This window comes from Boleophthalmus pectinirostris, unplaced genomic scaffold (genome assembly GCF_026225935.1).
Source record: "Boleophthalmus pectinirostris isolate CB_2022bp ecotype Guang Dong unplaced genomic scaffold, ASM2622593v1 HiC_scaffold_6, whole genome shotgun sequence".
In the NCBI taxonomy this organism is placed as follows: domain Eukaryota; kingdom Metazoa; phylum Chordata; class Actinopteri; order Gobiiformes; family Gobiidae; genus Boleophthalmus; species Boleophthalmus pectinirostris.
Genome location: NW_026571447.1, coordinates 13581525 through 13593648, shown reverse-complemented (window position 1 = coordinate 13593648; position 12124 = coordinate 13581525). Strand labels below are relative to the sequence as shown.

The 12124-nt window shown below is 37.6% G+C and overlaps 1 protein-coding gene across 2 annotated transcripts in view; it reads left to right on the top strand.

The window, feature by feature from the left end:
• eva1ba (eva-1 homolog Ba (C. elegans)) overlaps positions 1-12124 on the top strand; it is a 49821-nt gene that overhangs the window by 22480 nt on the left and 15217 nt on the right. Inside the window, exon 1 of one of the 2 annotated variants that reach the window (XM_020940381.2) lies at positions 1529-1748. The exons of the other annotated variant lie outside the window; for it this stretch is intronic. The gene's annotated coding sequence lies outside the window, so the exon portion shown is untranslated. Of the gene's footprint in view, positions 1-1528; positions 1749-12124 lie in introns of those variants that run through there. 2 annotated transcript variants of the gene reach the window in all.

The window sequence follows — 12124 nt, the reverse complement described above, 5'->3', positions numbered from 1 at the left end:
CTCCGTGGAGATGTTATTGTTTTGTCTGGATTTTTCAAAGTATGACATTAAACCTTTCTATCTTCATACAAACCAAACCAGACCAAGTTACAGGTCAGATCTCTTGAGACGCAAGCCCATCCACAGTCTGAATGCCTGTTTTTCTAGATATTTTTGAGCTATAAAGCCATCTGTAATTGAGCTGTTTAATGTACTAATGTGGAACAGAGGGATGGATGGCATCCACTGAAACAAGCAGGCGACAGACCTTCTCCCAAAAAGTTAAGTAGTGCACTTTTAAACATAACAAAAACATTAAAAAAAAAAAAAAAAAACTCTAACACCCCACCCTTCTCTCCACACCCAAAACACTAAGAAAACAAAAACACTGAGAAATCAAAGCAGTCAAATATCACTTAGATATAGTCCCGCCAGCAAGTCCAAAAAAGGTTTGTTATGGGCTTTGATGAAGAAAATTATTATTATTCTGTTTGGTAACTTCTTCTACTTGTGGCATAACCACCTAGCTTTTAAAATGAGATTTTAGTCAGCAAGTTAACAGGGCAGAAATGAACCCATGAGCTGAATATATGTGGGGTGAGTCATTGTGACAAGACCAAGTTTAACTTTTTGTATTATTACTCATTTGTTAAACACCCATTTTCTAGAAACTCTCAGGAAATGGGAAAAACATTGATTAGGTTTTGGTTTTATGGATTCAGACAATGGACAACTGTTCAAGGCCCTATATTACACAAAGCTATAAGCCATGTTAGAATGTTGTTATCTCAAAAAAAACTACCCGGAGTTATGTTTTGTTTCATTCACATGTTTGAGTAACCCTTTATTTTTGGTCTGGCTACATCTCCAAAGCTGAAAAAGCTGAAATTATCCAAATGATTCTAGTGAAGGTGTATGGAAAACACAGAGTGGTGCACTTCCTGTATTACCACATAACATCATAAGTTGGCACGGAGTGTTTTCCGTTTGAGAGAATAACTCCTAAATATGCAGGAATTGTGTGTTAAACATGTGTGAATGCAACAAAACACAACTCCAGGTAGGTTTTTGATTAGGAAACAACATTATAACATAGACAAAGAAACAGCGTAATATGGGCCTTTAAACAAACAATAGAAAACAGCTCATTTAATGTGCAAATACGAAGCTATGTATTTACGAACTCTACCATGACAGTGACGTAGTTGATGGCCAAAATCTTTTTTAGCAGACTAATGCATATGCCATATTTCAGTTTCTGCAGTTCACAAACTACAGTATTGTGTTCCAATGCTATTTCTATGTTTTCCCATCATGCCGGAACATTACATGGAAAACTTAACTTGGCTCCTCAGTCCGGGGTTGCTTTCAGCTCGTTGCCTTAACAACAGAAGGAAAGTTCCCCTCACCGCACGCACGCCCTCCTCCCTCCCCTTTTCCCAGAGCCTGCCCTTTTTAGGCTCTTCCTCTTTTTTCCATATGAAAGGGGGGGATAGTATGACCGCCTATCCTGCTCCTTGTGGATTGGAGCTCGTAGAAGCAAATGGGGAAAAAAACTCAACTCCAACTTTGAAAGGAAGTTACCACCTCTTCCAAACTCTCAGTGTACACACAGGCTCATGAGGACAGCAGCACAGAGCAAGCAGTGAAAAGGGCTACTCATAATGCCGTGTTTCTGTTTGAATTTGGAGAGAAAAATGGGCAGGGATATTTGACATTTGCCTGGGGCTGCCTGTGTGGATACAAGAGCTTTTTGTCATCTTAGACTGGTGAGTTTTAAAACTTTCTGAACTACCTTTGTTGCAGTTGTATGGAGTCTCATAGTTGTGTGCATGCTGTTTAACTTTTCAGCACTTTTCTAACTATCTTAAATATTAGTGTCTGTCTATTTTGACACAAAATTAAGTAGCTATCTTATTTATTGATGTAAAAGTGCACTGTGCAACTTTTCTGGTGGAGGGTCCACCACGTTCTTGTCTCCATGGTGATGGCATTGCTTTGCCTGGGATTTTTCATGGTATGACATTAAGCATATCCATCTAGCATTTATTGATTACGGGTGTTTCTATTGCTTAAAAATTCTCTCTGTGAAAAAGGGGAGACTCTTCACAGATCTGACCTGTAATGTAGCAAAGTGTCATAAACTGCTGATAGATAGGTTTAATATTTACTGTGGTACATTCTAGACAAAGCAAAGATTTCCATGGAGATAAGCAGGTGGCGGACTCCTCTAGAAATGTTACACGATGCACTTTTAAATACAACTTGTGTTTTTTTTTTTTTTTTATGTATTGACAGCAACTGGTTCAGTACTAGTTAGAATCCCTAATAAAAAAATAAAAAAAACTATTTACCCCAAACGCTCAATCACACTACTTATTAAGTAGTAGTAACCGGAATAGTCATCCTAAATAAAGTGCATGTTTTTGGATAGCCATTCCCAAAGTGTAGCTGATGCTGTTACAGTGTTGTCCAGACAGGATGAGAGAGACTTGCTTTCCGGTGCAGCTGTCTCATTTGGCAAACCTCAATTAATTTATTATTATCTCACTATCAAATCAAACATCCTCCTCTTTTTTCTATTTTGGTTAGAACAATAATGCTGACGTAAATTGTGATTAAAGGCGCGTCGTGTAACTTTTTCTGGTGGAGCGTTTGCCAGCTGCTTGTTTCTATGGGGATGTTATGCTTTGCTGTATCGTTCCACAGTATGACATGGCACTTATCTGTGTCCATGGAGTCAAGCAGGGTGACGTCACTTGGCCAAGTTACAGGTCAGATCTATGAAGCACGGTATTCTTAGCAATTAAAAGAAAGTAACAGGAGAAAAATACAAGATACAAGACATACAAGTTTAATGCCACACTATGGGACATTCCAAAGCAATAACATCTCCTTGGAGAAAAGAAGCTGGTTAATATGGTTGATGGTTTACTTTCTTACTACTACTACTACAACTACAACTACTACTAATGTTTAATCTGCTTTTATAATTATGTCTATTTTATCTGATTATCTTTTTTTTATTTTTTAAATGTACTCTGATTAATTGTATTCTTTGTACAGGTCTCTGAGTGTTTAGAAAAGCACTATACATATATATACATACATATATATATATATATATATATATATATATATATATATATATATATATATATATATATATATATATTATTATTATTATTATTGATTATTTGTCTTCAATAAGAAAAGTTACGTATTGCACCTTTAAAGACCACTGAGGCCAATAACGTCACAGGCATTTGCTGTGTACACATAGGGCATATGGTTTGGGTTTGCCCATAGCAAACAGCAGCTGACCATCTGATTCAGTATGTTTCTCCAAGGTTCCTCCAGATTAGTAAAACTTCATTCTAATCAAAGTCAGTCCCATATGGTAACATTGGGGTTTGCTTAGATATGACGTGTTAGTTATTCCCACCTGTTGGGCTTGGACACTGAAGTTACAGTTCTTTTAGAATTAATAAATCTTGTTTTATTAAATTGAAATGTTAAAATAAGTCATAAGTTTGTGAGTCTAGAAAGTTTTAAATCATAGACTGTGTTTAAAGGGCCCGTATTGCACTATTTTCTGATCTATGTTAAAATGTTTCCTCATCAAAAACATACCTGGAGTTGTGTTTTGTTTCATTTGCACATGTTTAACTTGCATATTTAAGCTGAATTCTTCTCTCAAGCAGAAAATACTTTGTTCCACCTTGTGATGTCATGTGGTAATACAGGAAGTGCTCTACTGTGTTTTTAAACTCCATACACCTTCACTAGAATCATTTGGCTTATTTAATTTCTGGAAGTGACAATCTCTACTGAACTAAAGGTAAAGGGTAGCTGTTAAAATGAAAACTACCACTACATGACATCACAAGGTGGAAAAGAGCATTTTGAGTATTGGAGATTACTCAAACATGTGTAAATGAAACATAACACAACTGCAAGTATGTTTTTGAGGAGGTAACAACATTATAATATGGCCTAAAGCTCCCAAGAGTCCATTTAACATAACATAGGACCTTTAACGTTGTGCTAATTGTTTACATTGTGTGTTATCTTACATCAACAGTTCAATCCATTTAAGACAGTTGATTTCAAAAGTGGATAGTTAGCCAAATTTTACTGCAAGTGTCCCAAGACTGTGACTTCCAATGCATCTTCTTCCCCAACCAACATTTTTTACTTTATTGACTGTATGCTTCTGGGTCTTGGTATGTTGGTGCTACCCATAATTTTCCGAAATGGCCGACCATGCTAACTACTCATTAACACTTTTAAACTGCAAACTTTAAAACTGGACACAATTTTGAGTCAAAGCTGTGTCATAACCACTGTCTCTGCATTCTTAAAACCCCATTGAAATTTCATCGCACATACTTACTAAGTCTGTGTTTAATTTCCCAAAGTGTGCTCCCTCCTTATCAGGGCGAGACCGAGGTGGAGGCTGCACTGAAGCGAGTCAAGTCTCTGGGGTCTCTTTCAATTTGTGCTATCTGAGTGGGCCGGCAACACTTGAGCTGTGCCTGTTTAAGGCAATCAGATAACCCCCAAGCTGGAGAAGTGTGAATGTTAAGTTAAATAGCCCCTCCAAGGCCTCTCTATATGATTGCGTTTCCTACCAGCCAGTCTCTTCGATATTTTATTTGAATCCAGAAGGGACTGGAACTGGACAATAGAGGGTGGAAATCCGAAATTCAACTTGAGATGATCCAACGACAGCTGTTGATTTGTAGCATATGTTTCTTAAAGGTGCATTGTGCAACTACTCTGGTATAGGATCTGTCAAATGTGTATCTCCATGCACATTTTATTGCTTTGTCTGGAATGTTATGGCTTTCTATCTTCGTGGAGACCAAACCAGACCAAGTTATAGGTCTGATCTGTGGAGAGGCAACACAGTTCATAGGCAGAATCCCTGTTTCCCTGGGTATTTTTGAGCAATAAAACCACCTGTAATGTAATGAATGTAAAGTAGAGCTGTTTAATGTCGTACTGTGGAACATTCCAGGAAGAGCAATGACTTGTGATCCATAGAAACAAGCAAAATATATAGCTTCTTTTACCTGAGATAAATAATAGCTTGTTGATTTTGTAAAAATCTGCGTCTTCTTGGTTCTTTATGTTGTTTTTTTGTCTCCTTTTTTACCTGTAAGCAACCATGTTTGTTTTTTTTACACCAATCATGCCCTTTGAAATCAGGTAAACAGGACATGGCTCCAGATCCACTCGTCTTTGTAAAGTTTTGTCAAAGCATGTGGTTCTGACTGGTCAGGTAAACGATTCCGAGGATCTGACTTTTATATGACCTCTCCCCACAATCTCCCTCTCCTCTATTTTGTCCCCTCAAGTCCCTTGACCTTACTTATCAGAAGACTTGTCCTATCTGTCCCGGGGATGGTTGTTAACCTTCTGTGTTTACCTAAAGGTCAAAGGTTAGACGCTCATTTTAACTTCCTGTCTCGACTCCCATGGTACCAATCTGTTAGCGAGGGAGAGACAGGGGAGGTTGTGGAGAGCATGGGATAAGTCCACACAAGACGAATGCTTTTGACCGATAGAATTGCAAATATAATCAAACAGAGCAACCACAAGAGCCCCACAAACCACAGACTGGACAAATGATGACGCTTGCCTTTGTTTTTATTAGCTCTATCAGCAGACAATATCTATCCAAATTAGACACGTGTTTTCTGAAGTAAGTAAATACTGCAAAATAATATTGTCTTAGGGGCCTTATCCTCGTCTCACCCTTTCAATTGTGTTTTCTATTCTTCTCTGCCAAGATAGATGACCATAACCAAACCAGACTAATTACTTCACTATATTATTTTAGATTAACCTATGATGTTATAGCAAATAAATTAGCATTTTTTTGGACTAAGGGTCATGTAAGATGAGCAAATGCCAATGCTCTTGACTCCATCTAGTGTTAAAATTGTGTTATAACAAAAGCAACTTGTACCTACCTTGTACTGACTACTGTATTTTCGATTTACAATTATAATATAAAAAAAGTTCAACACTGACTATGCTCGTAATCCACAGTTTATGTTTCTTAATTTGTAAATAAGAACTAATCTATTATCCTGAGCATGTAATTCTGGGTATTTTATCAGCTTTTGTTTACGTAAACCTTTGGGACTGTTTTGGGCAAATCAATGCAAACCAATGTGACCTTTTTACCCCTTTAAACTCCTCTTACATATCTGACTGTCCTCAAACCTGACCCCACTGTATCTATATCACAAAGCAGAACTATTGAATTTCAACAAAAAGACAGAGAACAATGATGATATAGACTTTCAAACAGTGTGATACTGGAGATTACGGCACATATTCTGTTTGAAGATTTGAAGGCCAGACATCAGCAGAGAATCAGCTGATCTCTTTAACATCAGTATCACCTCCAGCCATTCTACAGCCAACACAGCAGCCCATTCAGACAAGACAAATACTTATCTATAAAGGCGTTACATGAGGTAATGGACAAAGTATGTTCAGTTTCGTCTATTGCACAAATAGGAAATTTTATGCAGAAGAGAAGAGTATTTTTTGCATTAGTTTAGTCGTTATATGAAGGGAAAATTTGGGAAAGTCATATTAAAAGGCAAAATATATAGCTTGTTTCACTTGCATTTAATATTGCGACCAAAACCTTTTGGTGTACACAAGCTTAAATTGCATCAAATATATTTTATATAGTTAGTTACAGTTTAAATTGCATCAAATGTGATTCTAAAAAACATCAGAAAAGACACTGCTTTTAAATGTGCACTATGTAACTTTTGGTTGGTGTTCTGTCACCTGCTTGTTTCTATGGGTATGTTGCCGCTCTGTCTGGAATGTTTCACAGTGTGACATTAAACAGGTCTACTTTACATTTATTCAAGTACAGGTGGCTTTATAGGTCAAAAATACCTAGAAAAACAAAGATTCTGACTATGATTGGTGTTGTCTTTCCACAGATCTGACCTGTAACTTGGTCTGGTTTGGTCCCCATGAAGATAAAAAGCAATAACATTTTCATGAACAAAAGCATTTGATGGACTCTCGACCAGAAAAGTTATATAATGCACCTTTAACTTGCTACTTAACTATTACTTGGATTAACAAACTGTCTGAAAAGTTATGTCCAGCTAATCGCAAACAACACAAACAACAAAGAAGCTCATAAAATAAATTTGGCACCCTAAAGCCAATGATTTGCCTAACCTTCTTCCCCTGATATATTCACGTGTCAATGGAAAACTAACTAGAAAAACAGAACTTACGAACTCCTTTGTTTTATCCAGTGCAACAGGAAATATTTCAACTTAGAAATCCCAAATGAGCCATTAAATTGAGAGCTGATCCAGTATTTTTTTTTTGTGTAGCCTGCCAATGATAAGACTTTCTCATGCCATAAAACTCTGCAGCATGCAAAAAAACCTATCCAAATACATTATAAAGGATTTGTGCTGTCTCTGTGGAACGCTCCTGGCTAAGATATGGTGGTCTAAGGTTTCAGTGTACTGCAGGTGGTGATTGGTAATTGACAAAGTAGACATGAAGCACTTTCAGTTGTGTGCCTTTAAAGGTGCATTGTGTAATTTTTCCTGGTGGAGGGTCCAAGAAATGCTATTGCTTTGTCTAGAATTAGACCTGTCTGTCACGAGGGAGACGGGCAGTTTACAGCACTAAGCTACATTACAGTTCAGATCTGAGTCGTTCCTATTCACAGAAGGAATGATTGTGTTTTTGAGCAATAGAAACACCTGTAATGAATAAATGCTAGACAGATCTGTTTAATGTCATATCATGGAACATTCCAGACAAAGTAATATCATCCCAATGGACACAAGTAAGTAGCAGGCCATCCAGTAGAAAAGTTGTGCAGATGGATTTTTAATTATTTTTTTTGCAACCATCATTTTTGGTTCTAGAAATGCTTCCAAAACTACCAACCAACTGTAAATTTCTCTGGTTCTCAACATTGTAACATGAAATTCCAATAATCTGATAACCCCAGAAATCAGAAGCGTAAAGTTGTTGTGAAGTTGATACTAACAAGACAAGATCATTTCTCTATCTGCATAAGTGACCAGAATGAATAGCTCCTTAGTTCACTTCTATTTAGCAAATCTGGTGTATTTGCTAGAGAAACATGCATAGCCCATAAACTAAATGGTAAATGGCTAGTTGGTGTTTGTTGAGTGTTTGTCCACTGATCTGAAGATTGGTGGTTCGAATCCTGCTCTTGACATAAACTTGAAATTGCAGGTTAGAGGTGCAATTCCAGCTGCCACAGATGAATGTTGTCTGGTGTATGAATGTGTGTGTGAATGGGTGAGTGGTTCCTTAATGTAAAAACACTTTGAGTGCCTTGAAGGTGGAAAAACTCTGTATAAATATGTGACCATTTACCATTTACCCCATAGAGTCCATTTTTATCCACAGAACAGTAACGCGTTGGCAGTGATCCGAACTTTTTCATAAACTCAATGATACATTCCACACAGTCAGTCATGGCGAGGGCACACTTATGTTCTTACGAAGCGCCGTAATCCAATGGACTGGGGTAATTGGTACAGTATGTGGCACATGTACAGTACATGGACTCCGACCCAGATCAATGAACGAGAAGGGTCCCAGCTCTGTTTTTGTAGCCTGCAGTTTTAGAATGAAACCCAACACTCTACTCCTTTGGGAATTATGATGGATGTTAATATGAATCAGCATCAAGACACAGGAAATACACATAACAAGATTTACTGTACACATTTGAATCGGTTTTGTCAGCAGTGGCTATATTGCTACTGCCTTGGACAACGCTGTGTTTTCCCAACTGTTGCCATGATAACGTCAGTATAAAGATTGGATAAGTCCTTTTTGATTTACATATAAGCAATGACTCACCTCAGAAACACATCTGGCAGCCATTAACCACTTGCCCTAACCCCAAGCTCTGTCTCGTATCTGCTTTACCCTCTTATTACCTGCTACAGCCCACAAAAGTACTCTTCGTGGGATAGGATAGATAGACGATGTCCCGTGGTTTACTTATGAGACGAAGATTCGAAAAAGATTAAATTTCTGAGATCTTAACACAATTTTTTGTATAAATAAACCGTTCTTTGTCAGAAAAAGTGCAAAATCTTAAAGGTGCATTGTGTAACTTTTCTGGTGGAGGGTCCATCACTTGCTTGTTTCTATGGATATGTCATTGCTCTGCTTGGTATGTTTCATAGTATGACATTAAACAGCTCTACCTAAACTGGCATTCTGACCGTGAGTGGGATTGCCTCTCCATAGATTTGACCTGTAGCTTGGTCTGGTTTGGTCTCCATGAAGACAGAAACGTTTACCATGTAGAAAAGCATCTGACGCACCCTCCACCAGAAAAATTGCACAATGCACCTTTAACTAACACTTTGATTTTGTGAGCTCCACTGGCCATAATTTTGTTCTTGAAACCCAAGCTGTTGTTCATTGAGTTAAAATAAAATCCAGTTGCCGAAAGCCAGCGCACAAAAACAAAGTGTTCTTTAGTTTGATATCAACAGTGAAACGTTCAAGAAGTTTGGATGTGAAAATACTAGTTAAAGTTCGATCAGACAATGGGGCTTTCAGACGTTTTTCACAGTAGGGGGGGTTAAGGCGAGACAGGTTCAGTACACTGGGTTGAGTGCTTGCAGCTGGTATATTAAACTTCACCAAGGTCATACATGGTTCATATGGGTTTAGCTGTTCCTTAACACAACACATTACAGAAAAGTTCAATTGAAGATGCACTATGTAACTTTTCTGGTATGGGTCTGGGTTTGCTGGAATGTTCCACAGCATTTTTTCAATTAGAGGTGTTTTTGTTTCTTTCCACTACAGGTCTTATATTATGTGAGACTGCCTCTGCTGAGCTTTAAGTCATGTTATAATGTTGTAGACTCCTCAAAAGCATACCTGGACTTGTGCTTTGTTTCATTCACACACTTTGTTATTCGCCTGTGTATATTTACAAAGCTCAAAATGCTCTGTCCCATGTCATGAAGCGGTAGTTTTCAAGTTAACAGCTACCTAGATCAGTAGAGATTAGCCAAATCATTCTGGTGAAGGTGTATGGAGTTTAAAAACACAGTGGCGCACTTCCTGTATTACCACATGACATCACAAGGTGGAATAGAGAAAAGAACGGAGTCTAAATATGCAGGGTTTGTGTGTTAAACGTGAGAATGAAACCAAACACAACTCCAAGTCTGTTTTTGATGAGGAAACAACATTGTAACAGATCAGAAAATAGCGCAATATGAGCTCTGAAAAAAATAAAAAAAACTTGACAAACATGCATTCATACTCTGAGCGGAGATAGGAGATGGAGATAGGTCCGATACTGTGCAGTACTGTGGAACATTACAGACAAAACAATAACACCTCCATCGAGAAAAGGTACATAGTTTCAGTTAAATTCTTTTTTATGCTGTTGTCATTTTAGGTATGTTGCATGTTCCAAAAATAGATCAGTTACTGGAATTGGTAAAATATGAAGACAATATGTTTTTATTTTGTAACTGCCCATTGGTCCAAGATTCCAACAGATGAATTTAATTGATGGATAACTTCTTTTATAGAGCTAAATTGTAAAATGTAAATTGTTTAGGAATGAACTTGGGTGCAGACAGAACTCTCAAACAATAGCAGATTCCACCATCAATCTGAAAAAAATGGTTGTAGCAGTTGTAATAACAATGTAATGGTAGTATCATGTTTAGACTGTACAAAGTAGTGGACTAAGAGAGTGCGATGTCACCCATAACATGCAGCTCCAGTCAAATGAAGCTCACGAGGCTAGTGGTTATAGGAGCCAAGTTCAATTTTAGGAATACAAATTTATTTACGGACAAAATAGTGAAATTAAAACACCAGGATCATAGAGCGGATTAACACAAACATTTTAAGACCAAAATGACGAAGCTCACATCAGCGGTTACAGAGAGTGGAGTGACAATTTTTCAATGTATAGTCAATTGGAAACAGTTGATGGAGCCAGAACTGCCCCTATGTTCACTTCCTACTTGGAACGCAGCAGCTGGCGGGTTAGCTAGATTCATTTATATATACAGTCTGTGATTTGGAAACATAAGACCAACCGGTATCAATATTTGGCAACAAAAATGAGTTATAGGTTTTCAAAGATCTTTCAAAAGTTGCATAAATCTGCCAAATTTCACTTCAAAACTTTGACCTTTCACCAAACATGGCTTTGAAACCCTGTCCACTAAATATTCCAGCCAACCACATTCTGCCAATGTAACCCGAGAAGAATTACGATCTCAGCATAAAGCTCAACTGTGTCCATTTACTGTCTGAAAACTGACAGTGACTCCTTTCAGAAGACTCTTAGCCTTCACCTATTGTACTTTTCATGAGCGTTTTCACAGACAGTTGTAGCTGATCCTAACTTGGCAGTTCTTGTATTTGCTAAACCCCCTCCTCTTTTGTCAGGGGTATAGTTTGAAGATTTGTATGCTGGCTTGGTTGCAGGTGAACTGAAGAATGGCCTGTTGAAATTTCCGCCAGATATTTTTGCGATACAACTTGGAATATATTTTGGCAGTTCGTAGGTAGCTGTTAAGTTTTGTTCGTACGCTGAGGGAGTTGGGAGATGACTGTGTGGAGGCCAAGTTCTGATTCAGTGTATTTTCTTAGGAGTCAAAATCCAGTTGGAATGTGAAGGAGTAAATAATTGGCTTAAATTAGGCTGTTTGAAGGTGTAAGACATAAAAGCCAGACTCCTTACGCTCAAGAGGTCTAATAATGGGTGCTAAATGCAGATAAAATTAACAGAAGCCTTTTTAAATCATAATGAGTCTTAAAAGCTCTGTACCTGAATTTTACTGTCTCAAAAACCCTTAAATGGTTCACAGTGTTCAAAAGTTACTGCTTACTTGCCTAATGAATTCAGAGCATCCTCATTATGCACCACGACGAGTTTATAAGCGCTTTTCACACGTTTCAGAAACCAGAGCGGATTTTTGCTTTCACGATATAGCTAAAAACAAATAACATGTTAAGAGTGCACTTCCTGATAGTTAGAGAGTGCACAATGGACTTATTTTAACCTCAAGAGCTAAATACATACATACATAATACAATATAT